Source organism: Mustela lutreola, chromosome 16 (assembly GCF_030435805.1).
Source record: "Mustela lutreola isolate mMusLut2 chromosome 16, mMusLut2.pri, whole genome shotgun sequence".
In the NCBI taxonomy this organism is placed as follows: Eukaryota; Metazoa; Chordata; class Mammalia; order Carnivora; family Mustelidae; genus Mustela; species Mustela lutreola.
Window position 1 is genome coordinate 26,952,169 of NC_081305.1, and position 16,975 is coordinate 26,969,143.

The 16,975-nt window shown below is 45.5% G+C and overlaps 1 protein-coding gene across 8 annotated transcripts in view; it reads right to left on the reverse strand.

Moving 5' to 3' along the window:
• Nucleotides 1-16,975, reverse strand: part of NLRC5 (NLR family CARD domain containing 5) — an 85,721-nt gene that overhangs the window by 66,481 nt on the left and 2,265 nt on the right. Inside the window, exon 1 of one of the 8 annotated variants that reach the window (XM_059153356.1) lies at nt 16,003-16,055. The exons of 6 other annotated variants lie outside the window; for them this stretch is intronic. The gene's annotated coding sequence lies outside the window, so the exon portion shown is untranslated. Of the gene's footprint in view, nt 1-1,817; nt 1,919-16,002; nt 16,056-16,975 lie in introns of those variants that run through there. One more of the 8 variants, XM_059153357.1, reaches the window with a different exon arrangement.

Sequence of the window (16,975 nt, forward strand, 5' to 3'; positions counted from 1 at the left end):
TGCACCCAGTTCAACTCCAGGAAGTCCTCCAGGCTGCCTTCCCAGACCAAGCCACGCCACCCCCCGCCACCGCTGTCCTTCACTCCTTAGTGTTCTGTTCTTTCTCCTCCATGCAGGTCACCCCGCCCCACATTGCCATTTCCTCTCAGCCCACCGGCTCCCCTCTGCACGCCAGCAATAGCTTGGGGGCCAGGACACGGCCCGATTCTGGATCAGAGCAAATGCCTTGCACCAGGGTCCTAGATTTGAACTTCTGCTAGTTGCCAGCTGTGTGGCGTTAGTCGGATTACTGTCTCTCAGCACCTCAGTTTTCCCATCTGTAGCATGGGGATTTTTCTAGATCAGGCTTTTTAGAAGCAGAGCCCGAGACAGGGGTCCCTGCAAACGTTATTTATTGAGAGGGTAAGGAAAGTCTTGTTTCAGCCTGATACACCGTGGGGGCTGGGAGGGGGGTAGCTCTGGAGTGTGAACAACGCCACAGAGTCTGTCCTGTCCTGTCAAGGGGCAACTGACCCATATCGGTCAGTTGTTGCCTGCGGGTCATGCCCAACAGATCGGGAGGGAGGCACTGTAGGAGATCATTGCTATTAGCCAACGGTAAGCCTTCCAGAAGGGTGCCGACGCTGGCGGCTTAGGCCCACAGTGGATGGGGGATGGGAACGCTGGCTGACTGAGGGGGGAGCAGGTGAGTGAGAGGGATCACCATCAGAGTCTGCTGCGGACGTGCGATCATCTACCAGGCAAGGTCCACGGGAGATGCAGGCATCTGGCCCTCGCGAGAAAGGCTCAGACGTGCCGACTCTGATTACAAAGGGCACCGCTGTTATTTCCTCCGTAAGCCCAGCCCAGCATACAAGGAAGGAAGGCAGGGATGGCAGAGAGGACACGGCTTGGGGCACAGACTTCTGATTGCTGCTCCTTTGGTTTCTTTGCTCGTCCTGACTCCCCAGGCTTGGATTACGGGGGAGCCCCCAGGAGGCCGGGCCAACCTGTCTACTTGTCGACTGGCTTGTTGAGACCCATCTCCTCGTCTTCTCCCGGGGGGACCCCACCTGCCTTTCCTGTGCCCAAGGGCCAGCGGGAAGGGTCAAGTCGATGGAAGCCCTGTCCCCACGGCACTGGCAGGCCCGGTTCTGCCCCTGGCTCCTGGGCCAGGGTGGAAGAAGCGAGGACACAGAAGGGGCAGCTGAGGACGGCCAATGGGGAGAGAGGGACAGAGGTAATAAGGGATCACGTCCAATGTCAGCACCAGAAAGGCCATGGTCAGTGGGGCCCTATGAAAGGCTTGGCCACCCTGGGGTGAATCAGACCCACAGGGGCCCTCATGTCCTCCCAGAATGCCAGCCCCTGCCAGGGGTGATGGCAGCAGCCGGGGCCCCCGCCCTCCCCCAGGGGTGGCTGGCTACAATCAAGGCTTCAGAGGATGCCTGAGCCTCGGGGCAAAGGGAGATGGAGCTGGAAGAGGCCTGGGTGCGAGTCCGTGCCCGGCCCATTTTACAGACGGGGAGACTGAGCAGCCCTCGCGGCTACTAGGCAGCATAGGCACGGCTGGCCTGACCGGATGACCAGGTGGGCTCTTTCCAGGAGGCTGATGCAGCCCCACCCCAGGAGTGGCCCCCGTCTCATGGGGGTGCCCCAGAGCACACAGCTGCAGAGATGTCAGCAGTCATTTCCGCCCTCACCCACAAAAGCTGGTGGGACAGGCAACAGGGGGCCTGGATGCAGCACATTTCCACAGAGGGAGGATGTGGGCTGACTGTGCCTTTGAAAACCATCATCTTCATTGTCCTCACAACATTAGGGTCCCCAGGACTCACACTCGGTCACATCGCTTGATCCATGTCGAGGTTCCCAGCGGCGTGGTCACAGCTAGAGAGCCACAGAACCGGCAGTTGACCAAACATCTCCAGGCCCTGGAGCCCCTGGGGGGATGAAGTGAGCAGCTGGGGTGTAGGGAAGCGGGCAGGGAGGGACCCGGAGAGGGCGGAGCAGCGCGCATCCATACTCTGGGCCTCAGGCCCAGGCTGTCCCTGTCCCACATCCAAGGAGGTCTCTCTCTTCTCATCACTGCAGACTCGGGAATCTGGGTCTTGGCCCATACCACTGGTTAAGTCACCTCTGTCACCCCCCCTGCCTTCCTGCACAAAAGTCTTGGTCCTTCCAGCAGAGAACCCCCGAGGGTTTCCAGATGCACCCTCCTCTGGGACCAGCATGCCCTAGAGCCAGCAGGTGACCAAGTAGTGGCCTTGCCTCTCCTGCTTAGCCCCGGCAGTTTGGGCCGGGCACCCAAAGTGGCTAGTGAGGCTTCCATGAGAAGACTTTCACCCAACATGTTCCCAGGATCTTCCAGGCCCAGGTCTGGGGCTGCCAAACTTATCTGCACTTTAGAATCATCCTGGGGGGCTTCCAGAAATTCCAATGGGCCACACCCTGGACCAATCATAGTATCATCTCTCCAGGTGGAACGTAGGCATCTATCTGAACTCTCTCATGTGCTGACAAGCTTGGGAATGAATGTTCCAGGCTGGGTTCAATGACACCCGGCTCTCCATTCCCAGTCGGGGGAGAATGGTTTTGTGTTCTCTTGCATTTGGCACCCTGCCTCTCCAGCAAACCAGAGCCAAGGGCTTCTTGCCCTCTGAAAGGCTGGGGACAGGAAAGCCATCAAGATGGCCTTATTTAGATGAAATCCTGTGGGTGTCTCCCAATGACTAACACTTCCGCCTCTGCTCTGCTCCTTGGCACCTTGTGCTCCAGCTCTGTGGCTTTGCCAATGGCTGTCACACAGGCCCTGGCTCAGCACAGCTACACCCAAATGGAAACAAAGCTGAGGTCTGGAAATTCCCTCTTTATCTCCAACCATGCCATTGCTGAAGAACCCAGAGAAATATGTTTTTGAAGTTCTGGGGCCCAGAGTCAGACCGAGAAGAGCAAATACCATATAATCTCACTTACATGTGCAGTCTAAACACCAAACCAAACCAACCAACCTAATTAAAAAAAAAAAAAAAAAAAGACACAGAGAATTGTCAAGGAGTGCTGGGTGTAGTAGGGTGGGCAAAATGGGTGAGGGGCGCCCAAAGGTACAAACTTCCAATTATAAAGTAAATATATCATGGGGATATAAAGTAAATATATCATGGGGATGTAATACACAGCTGAGTGACGAGCCTTAATAATACTCTATTGCAGGGGCACCTGGCGGGCGGGCTCAGTCCATAGAGCATGTGACTCAATCTCCGAGTTGTGAGCCCCATGCCGGGTATAGTGATTACTTAAAAATTTAAAAAAAAAAAAATCTTAAAAAAGGTAAAAAACAATACTTTCTTGCATTTTTGGAAGTTGTTAAGAGATACTTCTTAAAAGTCTTCAACACCAGAAAAAAAAGTTTTTTGTAATTTTGTAACTGTGTGGCGACAGATGTTCATTATACCTCTTAGGGAGATCATTTTGCTATGTGCTTAAATATCAAATCATTATGTTACACACCTGAAACTGATACAACTTCACGTGTGAGTTACACCGCAGGGAAAAATGAAAAAAAAAATTTTTTTTTGAGAGAGTGGTGGGGCAGAGGGAGAGAGAATCTCAGGCAGACTCCATGCCCAGCACCAAGCCCAATGCTCCATCTCACAACCCTGAGATCGTGACCTGAGCCGAAATCAAGAATTGGACGCTTAAACTACCTGAGCCACCCAGGCATCCCCCAAATGAAAAAAATTATAAAATAAATATATAAAATAAGACCTATGCTGACCCCAGAGGCTTTTTTCCTAACTGAAGCACCATACCACCTTCATAAATAATTCTTTCCAAAGTGACCACTTCCACAGCTCTTGATCATTTTTTGCTCATAAAATAGAATCAGTCATTTGAAAAGTTCTGAACATTGCAAAAATATATAACTTGAAGTTTATAGCTCATGATCTCACCCTTTAGGGAGAGGTACCCAATTTCTAAGTCGTTCTATGCACATCTGAGGCCACGTCTGCCTGATCTGAGACTCAGAAAACCATTTCCTTAAAATTTTTCTAAGAAGCATCTCGCATTGAGCTTCGTTTCCTAAACTGGTGTTCACCACGAACAGAAGATAACCCTCGAAAAAGAGAAAGACAAACAAACGAAGCAAAACAAAACCAAAAGGACACTGTTGAAACGGAACCAGAGTCACTGTCTGGGCACAGCTCTGGCCTGGGACCTGGCCTCCCGTTGCTGAAAAGGAGACCAGGCATGTGAGAAGCATGAGGTGAGCCCCAGCTGAGACTTTCTCCTTGACTTATCTGGAAAGATATAAGAGAACTGAAAAGAAGATAATGTTCTCCCTTTATGACTCAATTTACATGAATGCCTTGACTGCACGCCTCCTAAAATCATCCCATTGACTCCTACTGGATAAGTCTCTGTCCGGACCCATCTATTTCAAGAGCTGGGTCCCAAGGCCCAGAGATGCACAGGACACCTTCCAGACCGCAGGAAAAAGGCTGTCACAAAGACATATAAGTCAGCAAGCTGTTTCTGATGACTTCTCTCTACAACCAGACGCCACGACAAGATCTGAGTGCCTCAGAGTCACAGCTCCCCAGGGCTTGAAGGCTCCCTCCCTTTCCCATGAGGGGCAGAAAGACCCACCAAGGCACGAGGTGGGGCGGGGGGCGGGCAGTGGGTCTGACGGTCTGGTGACTGTATAGGTGCCACCCATCCACCAAGGAGATGGGTGCTGGGGGCATAATGCAACTTCCCAGGGGCCTGCCGCTTCTACCTCTGCACAGTATTTTGGGAGAGAAATGTAGAAATGTGGTCTCAAATACTTGAGAAATAAAGGTCGGGGAGACAGTGCTGGAAAGATGGCAGGAAGCACCAGGACTCTGTCTCCCCACCGAGACCAGAATGAGCATGGGCAAAACGATCTATCTGACAGAACTGTTCTGAAACTCTGGAGTCTTTGAATGCTTGCCACGTCCAGACGTCCAGGGAAACACATGGGTGGTAAACTGGGGTTAATTTCGGTCAATTCCAGCTCTAAGCAGGAGCAGCTTTCCACACCCCAGACCCAGCCACATGGTGGACAGATGCGCCCATGTTCCTGGGGCAGCTTGCACACAACTTACAAGAATCGGGGTGAGTGAAAAGGACCCTGTCCTCCAAATACTGGAGATTTGTGCTCTGCTTGCTAGTTATTGCTTCTGATCACCGAAGTGGAGAAAGAAAAGCAGTCATTGTTGTCGTGTCTCCCCTCATTGCTTCAAGACACTCTCCCTCCGGTTTAACTCTCTGGAGACTGAGAAGGCCACATCCTTTTGTTCCCATCATGATTCTTCCTTTTTCCCCTTTCTGGAGCTAGATACTAAAGACTCGGACATTCAAAAATGACTACAATATAAGAAGAAAATTAGAAAATGACCCCATATGCCCAAGGAAAACTCAGAAAAGATACCAGAAGATGTTAGGCTTACCCTCAGACTGATGATCCTTGGCACAGAGACATCCCACAGCAATGCAAAAACCAACACAAGAAACAGAAACAGTAACAAAACTCCAGCAAACGGTGGGGAAAGGAGAGATTCTGATTTCCAGAATTATCACATTATTATAACTGCAATGTCCAGGATTCAACAACAACAACAACAAAATCACAAAGTATATGAAGAGACAGGAAAGGATGACTCATTCGAAGAAAAAAAAAAAAATCAACAGAATCTGTCCCTGAGAGAGACATAATGGCAGACAATGATTTTAAAACAACGGTCTCAAAGAGGCACCCGCCTGGGTCACTTAGCCGAGCCTGAAACTCTTGATCTCAGGGCTGTGGGTTTGAGGATCACAATGGGTGTGGAGACTGCTTAAAAATAAAATCTTTTTTTTTTTTTTTTAAGATTTTATTTATTTATTTATTTATTTGACAGAGAGAGAGAGAGAAAGAGAGAGAGAGACAGCGAGAGAAGGAACACAAGTGGGAAAGGGGGTGGGAGAGGGAGAAGCAGGCTTCCTGCTGAGCGGGGAGCCTGAGGGAGCCTGATGTGGGGCTCTATCCCAGGACTCTGGGATCATAACCTGAGCCGAAGGCAGATACTTAATGACCAAGCCACCCAGGTGCCCAAAAATAAAATCTCTTTTTAAAAAACTGTTTTAGGGGTGCCTGGGTGGCTCAGTGGATTAAAGCCTCTGCCTTCGGCTGGGGTCGTGATCCCAGGGTCCTGGGATGGAGCTCCACATCGGGCTCTCTGCTCAGCAGGGAGCCTGCTTCCTCCTCTCTCTCTCTCTCTGCCTGCCTCCCTGCCTACTTGTGATCTCTGTCAAATACAAAAAATTTTTTTTAATATTTAAAAAATAAAATAAATAAATAAATGTTTTAGATGCTCCAAGAACTAAAGAAAGAGAAAGTCAAGAACACGATGTGTGAACAAAATAAAAATATCAATAGAGAGAAAACTTAAAGAGAAATCACAAAGAAATTCTGAAGCTGATGAGTACAATCACTGAGATGGAAAATTCACCACAGGGATTCAAAGGCAGATGCGGATAGGCAGAAGAATCCGTGAACTACAAGAGAGGACAATGGACATTACTGAAGCAGACGGACAAAAAGAAAAAGATTTAAAAAAAAAAAGCAAAACAGAGAGGAAGACAAACCATAAGAGACTTTTAACTCTAGGAAACAAACAAAACTCAAGGAGGGTTGCTGTAGTGGGGGTGGGGGGGTGTGATGGGGTAAATGGCCGATCCATTAGGTGATGGAATGAGCACTGGGTGTCCTACGCAACCGATGAATCACTAAATTCTGCCCCTGAAACTAATAATACACTACATGTTAACTAAATTGAATTTATTTTATTTTTTTAAAAAGATTTTATTTATTTGACAGACAGATCACAAGTAGGCAGAGAAGTAGGCAGAGAGAGAGGAAGGGAAGCAGGTTCCCTGCTGAGCAGAGAGTCCAGTGTGGGCCTTGATCTCAGGACCCCGAGATCATGACCTGAGCTGAAGGCAGAGGCTTAACCCACTGAGCCACCCAGGCGCCCTGAATTTATTTATTTTTTTTAATATTTTATTTATTTGAGAAAGAACAAGTGCAGAGCCAGAGAGCATGAGCCGGGTGGGGGAGGGGCAGAGGGAAAGGTGGTAGCAGGCTCCTGGCTCAGCAGGGAGCTTGGCTGCAGGGCTAGACCCCAATCTGAGCAGAAGGCAGCCACTTAACCCACTAAGCCACCTAAGTAACCCATAAACCACATACTTTTATTTTATTTTATTTTAAGATTTTATTTATGTATTTGACAGACAGTGATCACAAGTAAGCAGAGAGGCAGGCAGAGAGAGAGAGGGGGAAGCAGGCTCCCTGCTGAGCAGAGAGCCCAATGCAGGGCTCGACCCCAGGACCCTGAGATCACTACCTGAGCCGAAGGCAGAAGCTCAACCTCCTCAGCCACCCAGGCGTCCCAAACCATAGACTTTTAAACAACCAACAGAGCAAAAAAGAAACCACAAGGGAGTTAGAAAATATTCAGAGATAAATGAAATAACACAACACACAAAACTTATGGGACACAGCAAAAGCAATTATAAGGGGAAAATTTATTGTTGCAAATGCTTATATTAAAAAACAAGGAAGGTCTCAAACCAACAGATTAACCTTACAATTTTAGGAAGTAGAAAGGTGGAACAAACTAAAACCAAGACCATCGGGAAAAAAAGGAAATGATAATTGTTAGAGCAGAAATAAACAGAGAACAGAAAAACAATAGAGAAAAATCAATGAAACCAAAATTGGTTCTAAAAATGATCAACAAAATCAATAAGCTTTTAGTTAGACAGACTAACAGAAAAAGAGAAAAGATTCAACTTAGTAAAATCAAAACTGAAAGTGTACCAGTTCTACAGAAATAATAAGGATTATGAGAGTATAGTGAACAACTGTATGCCAACAAACTGGAAAACCTAGATAAAATGGAGAAATTTCTAGAAACACACAACCTACCAAGACTACCTAAAAAATAATAGAATATCGAAACAGAGCTGTAGCTAAGAAGGAGATTAGATCAGTAATCCAAACTCTCCCAATGAAGAAATGCCCTGGACCTGATGGCTTCACTGGTGAATTCGATCACACATTTTTTTAAAAAAAGATTTTATTTATTTATTTGACAGACAGAGATCAGAAGTAGGCAGAGAGAGAGAGAGGAAAGGAAGCAGGCTCCCCACTGAGCAGAGAGTCTGATGCAGGGCTCGATCCCAGGACCCTGAGATCATGACCTGAGCTGAAGGCAGAGGCTTAACCCACTGAGCCACCCAGGCATCCCTCAATCACACATTTAAAGAAGAACTAATACCAGTTCTTCCCAAACTTTCCCAAAAATGAGATAGGAGGAAACACTTCCTAACTTACTCTATTAGGTCAACATAACCCTGATACCAAAGCCAGACAAAGGCACTTTAAGAAAACCACAGACTGGGGCGCCTGGGTGGCTCAGTGGGCTCTCTGCTCAGCGGGGAGCCTGCTTTCCCCTCTCTCTCTGCCTGCCTCCCTGCCTGCTTGTGATCTCTCTCTGTCAAATAAATAAATAAAATCTTAAAAAAAAAAAAAAAAGCTTTTAAAAAAAAAAAAAGAAAAGAAAACCACAGACTAATATCACTTATGAACATTAATGTGAAAATCCTCAAAATTCTAGTAAATTGAATACAAAGCCTATTAAAAGGATCATACACTGGGGTGCCTGGGAGGCTCAGTCAGTTAAGCGTCTGACTCTTGATTATGGCTCAGGTCATGATCTCATGGGTCGTGAGATGGAGCCCCACACTGGGCTCTGCTGTCAGCAGGGGTTCTGTTTGAGAGTCGCTCTCCTTCTCCCTCTGTCCCTCCTTGATGCTTACACTTGTGTGCATTCTCTTTCTCAAATAAATAAATACATACATAAGTAAATATTAAAAAAAAAAAAGAGGATTATATACCATAACCAAGCGGGACTCATTCCTGGAATGTAAGGATGGTTTACCGCATATAACGTGATCAGTGGAACACACCACACCAACAAAAGGAAGAGAAAAACACACGTGATCATCTTGATTGATGCAGAAAACACATTTGGCAAAATTCAACACTCTTTCATATCTTAAAAACAATAACAACAAAAAAAAACCCTCAACCAAATAGGCATACAAGGAAACAATCTCCATTTAGAAAGCCAAGTATACAGACCCACAGCAAATAACATACCCAATGGTGGAAGACCGAAAGCTTTTTCTCCAGAATAAGGAACAACGCCGGGGGTCTGCTTTCCACAATTCAATACAGTAGTGAAATTTTTAGCTAGAGCAATTAGGTAAGAAAAAGAAATAAAATGCATCTAAATCAGGACGGAAGAAGTAAAATTATCTGTTTGCAGATGATATACAATATATTTTTTTAAAGATTTTATTTATTTATTTGACAGACAGAGATCACAAGTAGGCAGAGAGGCAGACAGACAGAGAGGAGGAAGCAGGTTCCCTGCTGAGCAGAGAGCCCGATGTGGGGCTCCATCCCAGGACCCTGAGATCATGACCTGAGCCAGAGGCAGAGGCTTTATCCCACTGAGGCACCCAGGTGCCCCTACAATATTCTTATATATAGAAAAACTGCCAAAACTAATACAAGAATCTGGCAAAGTTGCAGTATACAAAGCCCACACACAAAAATCAGTTGTGTTTCTCTACAAAAAAGGAGGCCGAATCTGGAAGGTCAATTACAGAAATAATTCCACACACCATAGCATGAAAAAGGATAAAATAGGGGCGCCCGGGTGGCTCAGTGGGTTAAAGCCGCTGCCTTCAGCTCAGGTCATGATCTCAGGGTCCTGGAATCAAGCCCCGCATTGGGCTCTCTCTCAGCAGGGAGCCTGCTTCCCCCCCCCCTCTCTGTCTGCCTCTCTGTCTACTTGTGATCTCTCTCTCTCTGTGAAATAAATAAAACCCTTTTTTAAAAAAAAAAAAAGGATAAAATGCTTAGAAATTACCAAGGAGGTGAAAAACGTGTACACTGAAAACTAAAAACATTGTCAAAAGAAATTAAAGGCATAAATAAATGGAAACACATGACAGATTCATGAATTGGAAGATTTAATACTGCTAAAATGTCAATATTAGCCATCTACAGATTCAACCTAATCCCTACCAAAATCCCCATGATTTTTTTTGCAGAAACAGAAAAACCCATCCTAAAATTCATATGGAATCTCCAGAGACCCCCAAATTATTCAAAAGAATCCTAAAAAGAAGAACAAAACTGTAAGACCCATAATTCCCGATTTCGAAACTTACTACCAACTAAATTAAAACAGTGTAGAACGGGCATAAAAACAGACATAGAGATGACTCTTGAACAAGATGGGTTTGAACTGCGTGAGCCCATTTATACATGAATTTTTCCAAGAAATGCAGTACTGTAAATGTATTAGTGTATTTTCTCTTCCTTATGATTTTTTTTGAAGATTTTATTTATTTATTTGACAGAGAGAGAGATCACAAGTAGGCAGAGAGAGAGGGGGAAGCAGGCTCCCCACTGAGCAGAGAGCCCGATGTGGGGCTCAATTCCAGGACCCTGAGATCATGACTTGAGTCGAAGGCAGAGGCTTTAATCCACTGAGCCACCCAGGCGCCCCCCCCCTTATGATTTTCTTAATAACATTTTTCCCAAGCTTCCTTTATTATAAGACTATAGCATATAATACATAGAACATAGAAAGCATGAGTTAAATGACAGTTTCTATTATTGGTAGGGCTTCTGGTCAACTGTCTGCTATCAGTAAGTATGTATTTGAAAAGTCAAAAGTTATACATAGATTTTGACTAGGGATCAGCACTCCTAACCCCAACATTGTTCCAGGGTCGATGGTATATGGTATAGACCAATAGAATAGAAGAGAAAGCCCAGAAATAAACTCTTGCATATATGGCCAAATGATTTTTGACAAAGGTGCCAAGACCATTCAGTGAGGGAAAGGACAGTCTTTTACAGCCTTTTAATAAATGATGCTGGGCAAACTGGATATCTACATGCAAAAGAATGAATTCGGATCCTTACTTTACACTCTATTTAAAATTCACTCAAAATGGATCAAGAGGGGTGGTGCCTGGGTGGCTCAGTCATTAAGTATCGGCCTTCAGCTCAGGTCATGATCCCAGGGTACTGGGATCGAGCCCCTCATTGGGCTCCCCACTTGGCCGGATGCCTGCTTCTCCCTCTCCCACTTCCCTTGCTTGTGTCCCCTTTCTCACTGTGTCTCGCTCTGTCAAATAAATAAAATCTTAAAAAAAAAAAAAAGATCAAGAGCCTAAGTATAAGACCCAAAACAATATGACTCTGAGGAGAAAACACAGGACAAAAGCTGAACCACAATGATTTGGCAATGATTGCCTCTTACCGAAAGGCACAGGTAATCACGTATATACACACATATACACATACTAATTGGACTTCATGAAAATCTTTAAAACTTTGAGTATCGAAAGACACTATCCACAGAGTAAAAAGGCAACCCACAGAATGGGAGAAGTTATTTGCAAAACACATATTTGACAAGGAATTTACCATCGGAATACATAGAGAATGCCTAGAATTCAGTAACAAAACTAAATGTGTGGATCCGAACAACAAAGAGACCCAACAACTCAATTCAAAACTGGGCAAAGGACTCGAAGAGACATTTCTCCAAAGAAGATGTAACAACGGACAATCAGCACATGAAAGACGCTCAGCATCACCAATCCTTAGGGAAATGCAAATCAACACCACAATGAGGGGCCCCTGGGTGGTTCAGTCTGTTAAGCAGCTGACTTCGGCTCAGGTCATGATCCCAGACCCTGGAATCAAGCCCCACATCAGGCTCCCAGGTCAGCAGAGCTTCTGTTTCTCCCTCTCCCTCTGCCCCTTCCTTTACTCTGCACACATGTGCTCTCTCTCTCAAATAAATAAATAAAATCTTTTTAAAAAACCGACTAGAATGAGACTGATACCACCTCACACCCATTAGGATGGCTACTACCAAAACAAAACAAAATGAAACAGAAAACAATAAATACCAGCAAAGATGTGGAGAAATCGGAACCCCTGAGTGCCGCTGGTGGGCATGGAAAAATAGTACAGCTGCTGTGGAAAACAGGATGGTGAGTCCACAAAACAATTAAAAATGGAATTACCATATGAACCAGCAGTTCCATTTCTAGGCATCCACTCAAAAGAACAGAAAGCAGTCTCCCAGGTTCACAGCAGCCTTATTTGCAATTGCTAAAACATGGAGATAACCCAAGTACCCCTCAGTGGAGGAACAGAGAAGCGGGATGTGGTATATTCGTGCAATGGAATATTATTTAGCTTTGAGCAGGAAGGAAATCTTGCAACATACAACATGGCTAACCCTTGAGGGTGTTACACTAGAAGAAATGAGCCAGTCCCAAAAAGACAAAGGTGACATGCTTGCACTTACATGAGGCACACAGAGTATCCTATCCACAGAGACAGAAGGTTTCAGAATGGTGGTGGCCAGGGGCTGGGGAATGGGAATTCTTGGACAGTGGGCATAGAGGTTCAATTGTACAGAATGAGAAGAGCCCTGGGGGCGGGTAGTGGTGAGAGCTGCACAGCAGTGTGAAGGTGCCTATCACTCCTGAATATTTTAAGTGGTTAAAATGGTTAAGATAGTAAGTTTTATGCCATGTGCCTTTTTAACTTCGAACAAATAGAGTCTATATATTCCTTTAGAAGTCCACGTTGAGAAGAGAACCTAGCCTAAGGAAACATTCCAGAATGTGAGCAAAGCTCTAGCTAGTAGGATGTCCATGCCCGATCTTTCCTGACACAGATAAACTGGCTCAGACACCAAGCCACCCGAAGTACCAGGGCCTCGGGAAGCTTAGCGTCGCCGGCTCCCGCCCCCACCCTCCGCCCAGGGGACTGGAGAGGGGCTGTAGAGAGAGGTCTCCTCGGGTGGAGGGCTCCTGCGGCAAGCCCAGCCTTTTGCTCAATTACACGGAAAAATAAAAAATAAAAATAAACTTGCAATAAGCATTTTGAGCACAGAAGAACGGAAACAAAGTTTCCTCCTCCTCCTTTTTCTTGCCATTGTCTCTGCCTGGTTCCCTCTTCCTCCAGACATCATCACGGTCCACGGCCCCCTGCCTGGCACCCCCCTCAACTGTCCCAGTGCCCCTCGGGGGAAGTTCTGTGCCCTCCGAACACAACCAGCCCTGCACCCGCCGTGCACTTACCCCCTCGCCTAACTTGTGTTTCCTCACTGCAGTCGCACGTCGTGTACTTGTTTGTTGTGCTTCTGTTGGCACATCGGTGAGACCTGTCCTGTTCTCAGCTCTAACCCAGTGCCCGGCGCAGGACCTGACATGTTCTGGAAACTCTTTGCGGGGGGTGGTGGGGGGTGGTGGTTAATGATCGCTGGGCGGAGCCAGGCGGGAATCTCGGTGCAGTCAGTACTGAGCATCCTACCTCCAAGAAGTTTCTCTGTGGGGGGGTGGGGGGGATGTCTCCTCCCTGCGTGGCCCTAGCCACTCTCCACCTTCTCTCTCTCCTCCCTTCTCTTGGGAGCAAATACAGTACCGACCCCCAGCACCCCAACCCACACAGAGCCTGCCCTGTTGCTGCCCTGTCCTGGTCCCTCCTGACCACTTTGCACATGGCCCCCACCCACCCCGATCCTAATCAAGGTACTTTCCCAAAAGTACTTCCCTTCTTGAGAGAAATCTGGTGGGAAATGTGGAAAGAATTAAAATGTCACCTTCATATATATATATATTTTTAAAATTATATATTATATTATATATTATTATATATTATATAAATAAATATTTATTTATGTTTTTATATATAAATATATATATTTTAAAAATTCTTTCCACATTTTATACATATCTGTATCTATCTATCTATATATATATAAATAAAACAGAGGAAACAGTCCATGCATAGTAGAAGAAAACAAGAACCAAACTAAATGTTTAAAAGGCAAATATGGGTCCACCATTCTATGGACAACTATGCAGCCACTTAAAATGCCAATATACTCATGTTATAAAGAGTGAATTTCCAGGGTGCCTGGGTGGCTCAGTGGGTTGAGCCTCTGCCTTCGGCTCAGGTCATGGTCTCAGGGTTCTGGGATCGAGCCCCACATCGGGCCTCTGCTCAGCAGGGAGCCTGCTTCCTCCCTATCTCTCTGCCTGCCTCTATCCCTACTTGTGATCTCTCTCTGTCAAATAAATAAAATCTTAAAAAAAAAAAAAAGAGTGAATTTCCTTAATATGCACAGTGATTGTACAACTAAATAGGAGAAAGACTAACAACCCAACAGAAAAGTGGGAAAAAGATATGAATAGACAGTCTTTGGAAAATGAACTGCAAGTGACCCTTAAATATTTGAAAAGATAAGAGAAATGGAGCGGGGAAGATACCGTCGTTCATCTTGCAGATCTGCAAAAAGGGGAAAGTCTGATAACACACATGCTGGGGCGGGTGTGGGAAGTGGGTCCCCTCACACATAGCTGCTGGGAGGGCGAGTCAGTCCAACACATAAGGACGGTAATTTGCCATATTTATCAAAATTCAAACTGCATATTTCTTTTTGACCTTGCAAATCCACTCCTGGATCTGTTCATTTGTTCGTTCTTTCTTTCTAGATTTTATTTATTTATGAGAGAGAGCGAGAGAGCATGAGAGAGTGCGCGTGCAGGTGTGCAAGGTGTGGGGAGGGGCAGAGGGAGAAGCAGACTCCTTGTCCAGCAGGAAGCCCTATGAAGGACTCGATCCCAGCACCCCGAGATCAGGACCTGAGCCGAAGGCAGGGCTTAACGGAATCTTTTTCTCCAGTTTTTCTCTGTCCTCCTGAATGTTTTTCTTAAAGACTTATTCTCACATATGCAAACATGATACTGTTTGGGATAGCAAGAGAAACATTTAGGAAACAATCTAAATGCCCAATTTAACAGTAGTTAAATTAATGATGACACAACCGTATAATGAAATACTCTGTAGCTGTTTAAAAGGAAAAAGCAGGGGTGCCTGGATGGCTCACTGGGGTAAAGCATCTGCTTTCGGCTCAGGTCATGATCTCAGGGTCCTGGGATCTAGCCCCGCATCAGGCTCCCTGCTTGGTGGGAAGCCTGCTTCTCTCTCTCCCACTCCCCCTGCTTGTGTTCCCTCTCTCGCCGTGTCTCTCTCTGTCAAATAGATAAAATCTTTAAAAAGAGAAAGAGAAAAAAAAAAAGGCAGATTTTTTTTGGTTTTGATGTGGAAATTGTATTACATTTTGAAAAAAGATAAAAAATTGAATAAGAAATTATATTACATTTTGAAAAAAGATAAAAAAGAACTATAGAGTATATCACCATTCGTAAGAAGGGGGATATGTATACCCATATTTATATCTGTATCTATCTAGCCATCTCTCTATATCCATGTTTGTAAAGGCCCACCTGAATGATCTTTGTAAGGACACATGAGAACCTGGTAACACTGGTGCCTTCAGCGAGGGTAATCAGGTGGCTGGGAGACAGGAAGGCGGACACTTACTCTGCATCATAAACTCTTTGTATATTTTATATCATTTTACTATATGAATATGTTAGCTATTAAAAATGAAATAATTTTTAAAATGATATAGGATGTACTTCCCTCTAATATATAATTCCATTTTATTCAGTTTAAAAAGTATAATTCCATTTTAGTTTTTATGTATGAGTCCACAGAAAAATATGAATATACAAACATAGAAAAAAGACTGGAAATAAACCACAGTAGAAGCAGAGGTCATCCAAGGTCAAGTCAATTTTCCCTCAGGCTCTCTGAAGTTCTCCTTTGCTATATGTCAGAGGCATCTCAGATAGAGGGTCTGCTAAAAAACCTTTCTGGGGAAGACTCCTATGTCTAGAGAATTTATTGGAAGACTTTGGAGTGACCCACAGGTTGGAGCAGGAGTCCCATCACAGAGAGTCAGGCTTGAAACAAGCAAGATAAATGAGTGAACTCACGTTTCCCCATGACTCTCATCTCTCCATCCCAGGAAAATGACGGGTTTCATGCCCTGGTCAATCAGGGAGAAAGGATGACCACAAAACAGAAGAAGAGTCTGGGATCAGAGATGGCCAGAGGAACCAAGCTCACATCTACCTCTACCCTCCAGATTCACAGAGGGCTGAAGGACATGTGGGGCTTCCCAAAGGAACAGAATGGGGGTTCATGCACTTTACTCAGTCCTCAAGGACCCAAGAGCCTTCAGATAGCATATGGGTAATACAATCATGCCCAGTTTACAGGCAACAAGTCCTACATACAACCAAGCGCTTGCCTGCCCCATCCCTTCTGGTTTTAAGTACAGTGTGTGGCAAACACATGTTCTCCAGGGTGGCCACAGGGATCAAAAAACCTTCCCTTCTCCGCACAGCCTACACCAACAGCCAGACTGATCATTTTTCTTTCTTTTTTTCTTTGCAAATCTTCTAGGTGTTTCCCTTGCAGAATGGGTTTCAGCCAAGGTAGACTTGGGGCTACTAGCCAATGCTCAAAAAATAGATTTGGCAAAGGACCCCAGTAGTTTATGTCCTCAGAACACTGACAAAAAATTTTTACAAAGTATTGGCACTTGTGTTAATTTGCTTGAGACTTAATGCAGCTCTGGAAAGCAGAAGCTAGGTTCTGGGCTGGTGAATTAGCTTCCTAGCTTGGTTACAGTTGTAACAAAGCACCCTCAGGGGGAGGAGCCTTCCTTGGCTTTTCTGGTTCCTGCTGGCAATTCTTGGGGTGTCCAGCCTTATAGAGGCATCAATTCTGGTCTCTGTCTCTGTTGTCACCTGGCTGTCATTTCATGGCATGTGTGCATCTTCATAAGCTGACCTCTTCTCTATATAGGGACACCAGTCACACTGAATTAAGGACCCAGTTAACTCTGGTATGACTTCAGCTTAACTCATGACATCTGCTACTACCCTATTTCCAAATCAAGTC